Source organism: Podarcis melisellensis, assembly GCF_964234715.1.
Source record: "Podarcis melisellensis genome assembly, chromosome: 5".
Classification (NCBI taxonomy): Eukaryota; Metazoa; Chordata; class Lepidosauria; order Squamata; family Lacertidae; genus Podarcis; species Podarcis melisellensis.
Window position 1 is genome coordinate 31,710,633 of NC_138537.1, and position 12,330 is coordinate 31,722,962.

General features: G+C 40.7%; 1 long non-coding RNA gene across 4 annotated transcripts in view; it reads right to left on the reverse strand.

The window, feature by feature from the left end:
* Window positions 1–5,483: 5,483 nt before the first annotated feature.
* LOC309369639 overlaps window positions 5,484–12,330 on the reverse strand; it is a 10,727-nt gene continuing 3,880 nt past the window's right edge. For 2 of the 4 annotated variants that reach the window (XR_014168206.1, XR_014168208.1), the window contains one exon: window positions 5,484–6,927. This is a non-coding gene — a long non-coding RNA (uncharacterized lncRNA). The remainder of the gene's footprint in view (window positions 6,928–12,330) is intronic. The other 2 variants (XR_014168205.1, XR_014168207.1) reach the window with 2 other exon arrangements.

The window sequence follows — 12,330 nt, forward strand, 5'->3', positions numbered from 1 at the left end:
TGATTCCACCAATGTTGCACTCAAAAATACCCAATGATACCGTGTATGTGTGTGTGTGTGTGTGTGTGTATACAATTTTTAAAATGTTCATAAATGGAGTAGTGGTTTATTATTTCCATATGTAGAACAGGATCGTGTTACTGTTGCTGCCAGTGACATCATCACACCCCAGTGGCCTTACCTCCAGACCTGAGTGTATGGAGAGCTGTAGGTCTGGAAAAGGGTAACTATCAACATACAACCAATTAGATGTCTCTAAGTACATCAAATATTTGCAGAGTTCTGAGAGTGAGGCCAGTGGGACGTCAGTAGTGGCAGTACTGGTGTGATCCCACTGCTACCTCCATGTGCATGGAGGGATTTTGTTAAGGTCTCTTTATCTCCAAGCATGTCTCAATAGTTCCCAACAACTTTACTTGGTATTAAAGCAAATAATTTTATGTGGAGGTGAAGGTTTGAAAAACTCAGTATATTTAAGATTTATAAATTTGCTTCTTTGTGCCCAAGACACTTGCACAATAAAAGACAATAGACTTTAAGTGACTTTTAGCTACTCTTAATATGCAGGATGTTTAGCTGCCCTACAAATGTATTTGAAAATATTTTGAAAGAAGAAATACTAATAGTTAAACCTGTATACTGGGAACCACAAGCTGCTGTCATGGCCACTTTCCATGCCATCATTGACCCTCACTGGGGTTGGCATGGGAAAGAAGGTGTCAGGGACTGGACTGAAGGGGATGAGATGGAGGAGGAATGGAGCCCCCCTTTCTCCTGATGCTTTCCAGAGGAAAGCAGTATTGATTTACAGCAGGGGTTTAAGGGAGGTCACAGCACAAAGACAGGCAAGCAGAAGAGTTGGGAGGTGTTAGGAGATGAGAAGGGGGAGACAGAGACAGAGCAGCCAGCTGACACATTATCACTGCAGAGCTTTTCTGACCTCCCTTCTCCCAGAACTCTGTGTTCGCTAAGAGTGCTAGAGCAAAGGACCCAAAGACAGTTGGCTATGGGCGGACATTATAAAGAGAAATGCTGTTGCTAGGGAGGGAGGGAGGAGGAGCTCAGTTGGAACAATGCCATTATCAGTAGGAAGACTGCATTCTTTTGTCTCTCGCTATTATGAATGAATAAACTCATTAGAAAGGACTCACACAATTTCCTATAGATAGATCTTACTGGAAATGGAGCCACAGGGTGGTGCAACTATTCCACTATGGCAAAGTCTAGGATCTTGGAGAAAACAGTATAGCCTGCCATACTATAAACTGCAATGAGTTGCATTGGCTCCATCCCCTTACCAGGATTTGAGTTATTCCTACTACTCTCACAATCCTTCTTGACATGAATCATGTATTTGTCGACAAGTGTAATTAGAATAGAAATAACAGAACAACTCATGTATCCTTTGACTGTATATCAGTAGCCTCTGTTTTCATAACCTGGCAGCTCCTGCAAGTTTCTATGAAAATTTAGTGTGCTGCAGAAGGTAGGCCCAGTGTTTTGCAGATGAGCGATGCATTCACAAAGAAATGCTTAAGTTTATAAACTTCAGGCTGGAGAATCAATTTAGCTGCATGGAGAATACTTAATTACACTAACATTCGTGCCAAGGAAATGACATTCTGAGAACCCCATGAAAAACTGACACTGACATCCTGCTGCTAGGGCTTTCTTCTTTCCATAAATAGACTGTGGGGTGAGTTATTTAGTGCCTGTGATACTATGAAGAAGGGAGTGGAACTCTCTGGATATGCTGTAGTCTGCATTCACTGTGAAGGTAGAGAATGTATGAACAGCACTTTCAAGATTGCAAAAAATCAGCAAGTAGGCTTTGGAGAATTACAAGCATAAATATTCTTCTACAGGAATTTGCCCATCAGCTGGCAGAAAGATGAAAGGGAGGAATGAAGAAAAGATGAAATGTGGCTCTGAAAGGCACAATATATTCTCAACCACCCTTCCTCTCAGTAGCAAGAATATTTGCTTCTTCTTTTTTTATTTTTACAAGGAGGAAGTGTATAATACCATTCAGTAATTGCAGCAGAAGGCTGAGATTTTTTCTTTTCTTTTCTGAAATGAGGAAACATTACTATGGAGGGGCAGGAGGCATATAAAATATAGCCTCAAGGTATGATGTGGTTGCTAAATAAATCAGTGAGGTTTTCAGAGTTTGCTAATAATAATAAAAACAACAACAAAGCCCATGCTCTAGCTAATGCTAAAAGATGGTGAGGCTGCAGTCCTATGCACACTTACTTGGTAGTAAGGCCTTTCAAACCAATGGAGCTTACTTTCAAGTACACATGCACACGATCGCAGCATAAGCTCCTCATATTTCTTTCTTAGCAGATCCTTAGCTGTGTTCTATTTAACTTGGTGTATCTTTGAAATGGGTACCTTTGATTTGGCATTTATGGTCAGCTTTTTTTCTAACTGTTTGAAGGCAAAGCTCTAAGGCAGGCCAGTGTTCATATTGCAGATAGGGGCTGAGTGTCACACACTAAACTGATCTCAGCTGAAATCCAAGGCAAGAACGTCTTGAATCACAGTGCTAGCCAGCACACCAGTTTGTCTGAACTCTTTGCAATGGCAGGAGCATGAGTGCGATTCTGAAAATATAGCCATGAGTAGAAACTGCTGAGGATCATCCAGCACTTTTCTCCTGGCTTCTGAATCTTTAGGATTGTTGCCTTGGAATCTTTGCACACCTTAGCTAACAATTTGTCCGGTGACAAATGTTGGGAGTCCTCATCTCCCTTCATCTGTTGGAATCCCCTTACCATAAATGTTGTTTAATTCACATCCTTCAAATCAAACATTGGGCTTCCCTGCTGTTAATGTAAATGACAGGGAGGGACAGGGCCGGCCCAAACCTGAGGCAAGGTGAGGCAACCACCTCAGGCAGCAGGATCCACAGGGGGAGCACTTCCCACTTTATATCTTTCTTCCCCTCTTACAGATTTGTATCCCCTGATACAGATCTTCACTCACCCCTTCTTCTCTGGCAACGAAAAGGGTGTCATTTTTTGTTTGCCTCAGGTGCCAAAATGTCTTGGGATGGCCCCTGGGAGGGGAGATTCTTCACATTGTCTCACAGGAGCAGCAATAGGCATATTTCATAGCAGCGTAGCTGTAATGTCTCTGGCCAATAGTAGAGGGTGTTTGAATTTATCCTGCTCATGATTACCCTAATCATATTATGTCAAACATCAGACCCATACAGCTTCAACATATGTTGAGAGCTTATTATAAACAGCAACAGCAGCTCACTTCAAATCAAAATAAAAGGCCGAAGAACTGGTACAAGGTTTTTAATTCCCTCCTTTCACCTGTTTTATTTATTCATTTGTGTTTATCCCCATCTCTAATAAGGGCTCAGGGCAAGAATGACCTTTTCCAAACTATGATATTGCAGTCACGGTCTGATTTGCACATCACATATAAAATGAATATCAAAGATGTAAGAAGCTTTCCTCAGTGGCTGTGAAGCCAAAGATCAATCTTTCAGATTCAAAGATTGTAGATAGCCTCCTTATTGTAAGGGTTTAATGTTTAAGTCCTGCCAGGTTTAGTGCAACTAAGGCAACTGACTACACACCCATAAAGAAGGCTCAAGAGGCAAAAAGCTTGTAGAAATGGTCATATAACATATAGAAAAACTGTAATCTGATTAGACAAATTCAGAAAATAGGGGGTGCGGGAATGTTGTGGCTAAATCTGGTAGGAACACATGCCTCCAATCTTCTGGACATGTTTACAGCTTCAGTCTGTGACTTCCAAGTCAAGGTTTGGGAGCAAATCACTCCGTTTTTGCTAAGTGAGCCTTGAGTATGTGAATCTAACACGTGTACCCTGATCATGCCCACTGTTCATCAAAATGTGCTCTTCAGGCCTAAAGTGCACCAAACAAGCCAAAGGCAATAGAAAGAAACTAAGGAGTGTCCTTAACCCAATAACCATTCTTCGTGTTTTTAGAATTTCTCCTTTTACCCACACTGAATACCAAATATGTAACCAAATTAGTGAAGCACCACTCCCAATTATAACCCCAGAAGTGTGAAACAGGCAAGATGAAGAGTCTTAAGGGCCTACTGAAGATTCCCTCCAAAAATTCCTACTCAGTCCCTTAAAAAGGTGATGAAAACAGTCCACATTGTTTTAAGGGAGGAGGGCATGGAAAGAGAGAAGTCCAAGATGGGAGCAGAGCTGGCTTAAGATAGCTACCTCCAGTCCTCCTCCCGGCTGCTCATATAATTCCTCCACTCCATGCCTCCATTTGGGGAATCAGATTCCCAAGCCGTCTTTACAGAAAAAGCGGGTGGAGACAAACGTGTCCTCACCTAAATTGGAAATTGCTTTGTAATTGTAACAACTATGAGTTACTTCTGTCCCCCCCAGCCAAACAATTCTATCCCAAATGCCATTAAACTTACCTGTTTTCGCTTAAAGGAAAACGTGTTACCAGCATCAATCGACTGTTGATACAAATATCACATATCTTACTTTCAATGATATTGCCAACCTCAAGATGACAAAGATCTCATCATTAATTTACAGGAACTAACCTGATTCTCATCTGAAGACGGTTCAGTTTCTGACTGATAAAATGCTAATAGTACTGTTGCAGGCTGAACAGGAAGCATAAAGGACCGTAAAGTCTGGAAACTGGTTGACCTCAAAGAATAGTATCTTGAATAAAGTCTCTATTAAGCATTTCTTTTCATTAGAAAATGTTAAGTTTTCAACCCCCCTTCAAAAATAAATTCCATTGTTGTTGTTGTTGTTTCCATATGTTGTTGTACCAATATGTGAACTTCAGCTGAAGTTCACATATTGGGCAACAGCCTATAGCACTTACATGGGACTATGCCCAATTGAAGCTTATATCCATGTAAAATCCGCATTAAGCATTTCTGAATTTGCAGGGATCTTCAGTCAAACTCAGGACACTGGAAATATGGACACTATAAGTCTAATCCATATACATCACAAATAAGAAAAGTAAAATGGCACTCATTCTGATCGCTCCTCCACACAGCGCACACATAAAATTTTGTTTCACCCCCCCTCTCAAATTACAGATAAAAATGCCCATTTCAAGGTAAGCAAAGCAGTTGCAAAATTTATTTGTTTTTCTTTCCAAAATGACCCGAAGCAAATGATTTTGTTGAACTTAACAATTTTAATGAAAAGTTCTTTCCAAAATTGCCTTTTGCCCTTGGTTGAAATAGATACACACAAAAATGTTTATTTTACTTGGAGGGGGAAAGAAAGGAAGAGCATGGTGAAGATCATTGTTGAGAGATGTTCAACAAACCAACTCAAATGGGGTGTCAGTTTGGTGAGGTTTGTTGTTGCTTGCACTGCTTTTAAACAATATATTATTTCTAGCTGGATACGAATCAAAACCCATTCCCTGTGCACTTTACAGAACAGCAGGCTCTCGTGGTTTCTCTTGATGGACATCTTGATTCAGAGACGTATTTCTGTATTCAATTTTTAATGAGTTCAAAATCAACTATATATGAGGGCAGCAAACTTCTCCTTGGTGCATTTATCAGTGGTCATTCTGAAGTTAAGGCAAAAACTGAGGTGAGAGGCTATTTTGTCTAACAGTCAAAACATCATCATCATCACCATCACCATCATCATTTTTTATTTGTATTTTGCCTTTCCATAGCTAAAACAATGCTCAAGGCGGCTTACAACATGACAAGATTTACATAATTACCAACATAACAAAGGTCATAAACAATAAATAAATAAAGCACATCAAAAGGTACACAACCAAATGGAAAACAATTTCTACATAAATCATAAAATCTAAAACTAAAAAATACAACATTGATATCAATAACAATTTAAAATGATATAGATAAAAAATAAAAATATTTAAAAGCATCCATCTCTGTTGAACAGCAGCAGTCCTTTATGGGGCCCTCCAGGCCCCGCCCCAAGCCAGGTGGAGAAAGGCAGGGCAGGGTCCTTCAGGCTCCCAGCAGGTCAGTCCTGGGCAGCAGCAGTCCTTTATGGGGAAGAGCTATAGTGCAGTGGTAGAAAAGGTTCCAGGTTTAATCTCTGGCATCCCCAAGCAGGGCTGAGAAAGTCTCTTCTCCAAAACTCTGGAGAAGAATTGTCGCCTAGTGGACAACACTCAGATAGATAGACTAATGGTTCAACTCGGTGCAAGGCCACTTTCAATAAATTTGAGAATGTCCGGGACTACATTTTGTTATTACACTGTTTTTAAATTTACTTAAAAACCCACCCCACCCTAACCTTCCACAGAATCACACTCCAAGTATGAGCTATAGCAGAAGGGTATGTGGGTAGTCTGGCATAGCTGGGACTATGTCTGCTCCATCAACCAATGGGATGTGAATGTGGTAGAAGGTGGGTGTGGCAGCAATGGCCGTCTGAATTTTCCCCAGCCTCTCTATGATCATATAAGAATGTAGGCAGAGGAAGCAAGGCTGCAGGAACGCTGCAAGAGAACACTGGCAGTCTAGATGCTACATGGAGCCAGAACAGGAAGCACCCTTTCCTGTGGCTGAAACTAGCAAAACTGGAGGCAATTCTGGGGAAATGTCACCTGGTAGTATTCCAGGAACTGAGAGGAAATAGGAGATTTGCTGTGGGTTGGAGGAAATATCAGCAGGGGTCCTTTAAGAACCAAGTTGTACTATTTAAAGCCAGCTAAAACTGTTAGGTAATGAAAAGATGGGGTAGATGCAGGGGGGTTTTCAGCCAGAACTCACCAGAACTCAGTTCCGGCACCTCTCAGGTGGGCGCCATTGCCATTATAAGATAACAAGAGTGAGTTCCCGCACCTCTTTTTCTAGAAAAATAGTACTGGGTAGATGTCTGTGATGGGCTGGGCTTCCTGACTCTGCACAAATATCAGGAAGAAGTCATGTCTTCGGGTCCCTGAAAGATATTGAAAGATATTGATAAAATAAGATATTGAAAGATAGTGAGGGAGAGACACAAATGTTCAAAAATAATTTGAGTGGAGTATGTTTTAAGGTTCATAATAGATTATTCCCAGATGGGCATTTGCTAGAACTCTCAGTGCCTCACAGCAGCAACAAACAACAGCCCACAACTTACGTGATCCTATCCCCGATGAAAATGTCTTGATGGTGCCAGCTTTCACGTGGCTGCATACAGCATATTTGCTAATGTCTGTCACACACGTAGGTGACAGGAAGAAAGGTTTTATAATGAGAATCTTCACAATGACCAAGCACAATGGGTTACATCATTTACATACACGATCAATGACTGCATGACTGCTGGCTTTCTGTGTGAATTCCTATTGTTAGCAGTACTTAACTGAAATTAAGCTGTCATGCTCTTTAACATAAAATGTCATCCAGAATGAAAAGAAACGTAGTGACTCCCTTATACTATTGGGCTGTGCAGATAGAAACATAGGCCTGGACATACTGCACTGCATCTTTCTGATCACCTCACTTCCAGTTGTTTTGTTCAGAAAGAATGTATGTTGGAAGCAACAATTTCCCAATGTATGCATGAATGTTTATTAGTACATTGCAGACGTAATAATGAACACATAGGTGTCAAGGGGACGTAACTGGCATAATGTTCTTTGTGGCATATTCCTTGCATTTACAGAACAAGGGAAACTCCTGCTTTCATGGAACCCCTTGGTGCAACGATGTCAGGACTGCAGCAGAAATTGAACTGTTGACTTGAGTGGACCACTCTATCCAAGGTAGCCACATCAGCCACTAACCCAGAAAAGGTCAGGTGACAGCTCCCGATCCTTATACATCAGAAGCAGGTGGTGTGGTGGGAGAGAGGCCCTTACGTGAGCTCCCAGCATGTGAGTTGCTGCTGCATATCTGAAGGGGAGGGGGAGATAGACAGTGGTACAATCAGTGTGGTGCAAATACACTGGCTGAGTCAATCCAGCACTCCTGCTGGTATATTTGCACTGCACCACCTTCCCACTGTCTTGCAGCAGTGACTCCACTGCTGGGAGGCCAGGTAAGTACTTCTGCCCAACCACAACAACCACTCCTGTTGTGCATGTTTCCATATCATGCTTGGTTCCTTGGCTGAAAAACTAGGAGGGAGCAATTCTTGAAAGCAGACCACTTTCATGTTGCCCTGATCTGCCATCAAGTGCATATAGAAGTGAAGTCTGTCAGATCGACATTCAAAGGCCCTAGCTATGATTCACAGCAGTTCCTGATGGGATGGCATACAAAAGGAAACTGTAAGTTCAGCTCCTGTGGGGGAAGTGTTTTTAAGTAGCAGCAGTGTGATAAACTTGACTTTAAGCTTTGGTGGAAAACTTATCATACTGCTACGTATTTTATTTTCTATGCAGACTTAACTTCCTGATTCTATTTATTGTTTCTCTCCCAACTGTTTCTTTCAAGTCTATTTCTTTTAGGCATATTTCTTTGTTGTGCTTGTGCCTTTTGTTCTCCATACTGTTCTTTTATTCTGTGATCTGCCAAGCTCTGCACAATTAGAACAGCTAAGTCAACATTGCCAGCCTACTTGAATTCACTTGGCACTGTAACTAGCATTTAAGATTTGCATGGCCTATACACTCTTCATCTCTTTTATTGGAGAAGGTCATTGTAAAGTCATTTATGTATTCCTGAATAGTTTATTGATCTCCTAATTATTCTGTGTTTGTGGTTCCCTCTGATGTGTCTCTCTCTCTGTTATTTTGTTATATTATTCTAAACATTCAATAAACAAATTCCGATTTATAAAAGGCAGCTTAGACAAGAGGGTAGAAATTCCCTGAAAGTTCAAAGGAGGAACCGAATGTTTAACTTCTACTGAACTTAGAGGGTGGGAATAAAAACACAAGGCAAAGGGGAAGCTAAAGCATATCATGTCTATCCCAAAGAAATAAATAGTGATATTATGGCCTTTTCCTCCAGCATTGTGGTCACGTTAGCCTTGGTTATTTCATAGCAGTTCCAGAAACGGACGTTAATAATTCTCAGAGTAGTCTGCCCAGAAAAATATGAAATCAGCAAAATGATTTGCACATTTTTGGAACAATAAATATCGACCTCAATTATACAAAAGAAATTTCATAATATTTCTCCTCCCCAAACAATTACAAAGCATAGCCCATCCCAGCTTCTGGGAAAGGCTTCAATGACCAGAGCTAATGCCAAAAGGAGGGGTGGGCTTTACTTAAACCCATATTTTACATTCTGCTATTAACACAGCATGCCTGCTATCCATGTCCCAGAAGAAAGGCACATATTTTTGCATGCATAAAATCCCAGAGGCATTCCCTGCAGTTAAAGGGTTTCGGATAATGGAGAAATGCTTGGCTGAAAGGGCCTACAGACACCATCGTCTCAAGAAACCCATCAAATTTATGCTTACTTCTAGGTTCACATCATGATAGCCAAAGGGAGAGGGGAGAGCACAAGGGAAATTGCTCATATACACGAAGCAACAGCATTCTCAGCATCACCTTCGAAAATTGTGATCACGAACTGCCAGCCAAGCCCAGGGGCAATTCTGCATTTGGCTGGCTGCATGGAATTATAACATCAAAACTCTAGTAATCTGCTTCTGGGTGGGCTAAGCTAGATGGACAATTGGTCTGACTCAGAATAAGAGTGTAACTACATGCTAGGCGAAGCATGGCTGATGCCAAGAGCAGCAGCCTGATGTCTGACTCTTCCCTTTTGTCTCTGAAATGTAAGGATGGGGGAGGGGATTCAATTCAGCTCATATTTAAAAGTGAACCTACCTAATATGCAGTTTACAAAACAATATGCAAACCAAAGCACAGCCATTCTTCTGAATTTGCACTTTTCTGAATTTTGCAATGCAGATTTCCCACCAACTAATGTGTATAAAACAGGCATTTTGGTGAAAATAACATACAAAAATGCATTATATTAAGCAGAAATGCTTTGCCAAATGTGTATATAGGGAGAAATTGCATACACAAATTTGGGTATTTGGTGAAATTAGTACTAAAATTTTCACAAGGAGTTTGTTTGTTTTGTTTTGTTTTACTTGTGAGCAATGCAAAAGTCACAAGAGCAGAGACAGACCAATTCATCCAGCCTGACTCTTCATTGCCCAGAGATGACTTGGGTTTGTATTCATCTTTTATATTACATTTATACCAGCATTGCTGCTGCCACTACTGCTGAAACTGTAACTGCTACTTCTAATCAATGCATATTTGACACTGAATTTGTTGGTCAGTACAGTAAAGGTAGTTGTTGAATGCTGAGAAGAGAAAAGAAACTATAACCATAGTCCTCCCTGTTGCATTTAATTTTAGGGTGCTGAAAGAGACGTCAAACTTTTCAGCATGTGTTCGGAAATATATTTTTAAAAAGCAGTAGTTCAGCTGAACATAAATATTATTGTTTCAATCCTAATTAAAAACACAGGTCATTACTACATAAATAATAAAGCCATCAAAATATGTTTTCCTTTTATGGGGAGAAATCACATTAGGAATGACATTTCTAACACTCACTCTCCAAAAAGTAATTTTTGACAAGTATTGCCTATGTGTGCATATGCTTACACACGCACAAACCAACACAATACAATTCTATTATATAGGAAAGCGAGAGCTCCCAGCCCTGACACTTTTATAACACCATACTGAAAAATACAGCTTTCCCAAGCAAAGAAATCAGAGAAGGCCTGTATTTTTTGTTATCTTGTATTTACATTAACTAGAATCACCATTTTTACTAGCTGTGAGATCACTGACTAGAAACCCAGAGGGTGTTAGCTCCATATTTGTTGTATTGTATAGTGCTACGTGACGTTCTTTTTCCATGGGAAGCACATAGATTTCATGCGCTGTGCTGGAGGTTACAAGACCCTTGCCGTGGTCCCTATGGAGTATCACATACACCATGGTGCATTATCAAACAAAGCTGTTTTGTTTTTCTAATGAGCTCATTGAGCAAGGATGACTACCATGTGCAGATACAGAAATGGAAACAGCGTTTGCAGCTTCTTAGTGATTTCTCTTTTCATTTGCTGTAGCTTTGCACTGTAACTATTCATATACCTATGTTTCTTGTGTAACGGTTAATTTCTGTCTGTTATCCTGACACAAGGAGTGTCAGGTTGCATTGCCATATGTGGAAATGTTCAAGTGCAAGGCTGATATGTATTTATATTAGCAGATAATAGCAATTATTCTATTCATGAAGATCTGTGTATGATGGTTATTGCGATAGTTGCATTGGGATTTCTATATCTTCCTACCGCTATACAAATAGTGAGCTTTATTTTTTATTTTGTATTATTTACAGGCACAGTTTGTCATGCAGGGGTGAGTGACACAAACACACTTGCACCATAAAGTTATATTATATGGGATATCCAAGTGGTATATCTGTTGTGGTGTTAAGGTAGACCTGGCTGCTCATCTGACTGATTTTCAGTGTAGGATTGACCTCTTAATGTATCAAAAACATCACAATTAGCCAGCTCAGAAAATAATACTAGGTAAGATCATGCCCCTTTACTTTAGATAGCAGATAAGAATGCCTAGAGAACAATGGCTGGCATTAGGATATACAGAATCAGTATGGATTTCTATAGACACCATGTATCACCTATTAAATACTTTCTGCTTTACCGTGCAGTAACCTTCTCCTCTCCCATGCAATAGATATTCCTGACTGCCTCCATTTTAGTACGTTCTGCTGTGACTCTTATTGGTTGTTGGGCACACCATCCTTTCTGTAACTGCTGGTGCTGCTTCATTTGCCCCACACAAAAGTGGATTACGTACACCAGCCTAACTTTCCCAGATGTCCTAATATGGATGTGGGTGATGCCGAGGTACAAACCACTGAGCCTCTTGGGCTTGTCAATCAAAAGGTCAGTGGTTCGAATCCCTGTGACAGGGGGAGCTCCCATTCCTCTGTCCTAGCTCCTGCCAACCTAGCAGTTCGAAAGCACACCAGTGCAAGTAGATAAATAGGTACTGCTGTGGCGGGAAGGTAAACGAAGTTTCTGTGCACTCTGCTTTCCGTCATGGTATTCTGTTGCACCAGTAGTGGTTTAGTCATGCTGGCCACATGACTGGAAAGCTGTCTGTGGACAAACGCTGGCTCCCTTGGCCTGAAAGCAAGATGAGCGCTGCAACCCGATAGCTGTCTTAAACTGGACCTAACCATCCAGGGGTCCTTTACCTTTACCTAATATGCACCTCTTTATCCTGAGCTCTTGAAAATTTCTGATTATACCATTTTGTTGTTGTTGTTGTTGTTGTTGTTGTTGTTGTTGTTGTTGTTGTTGTTGTATATTGGGTTGAAAATAATCCTAAAT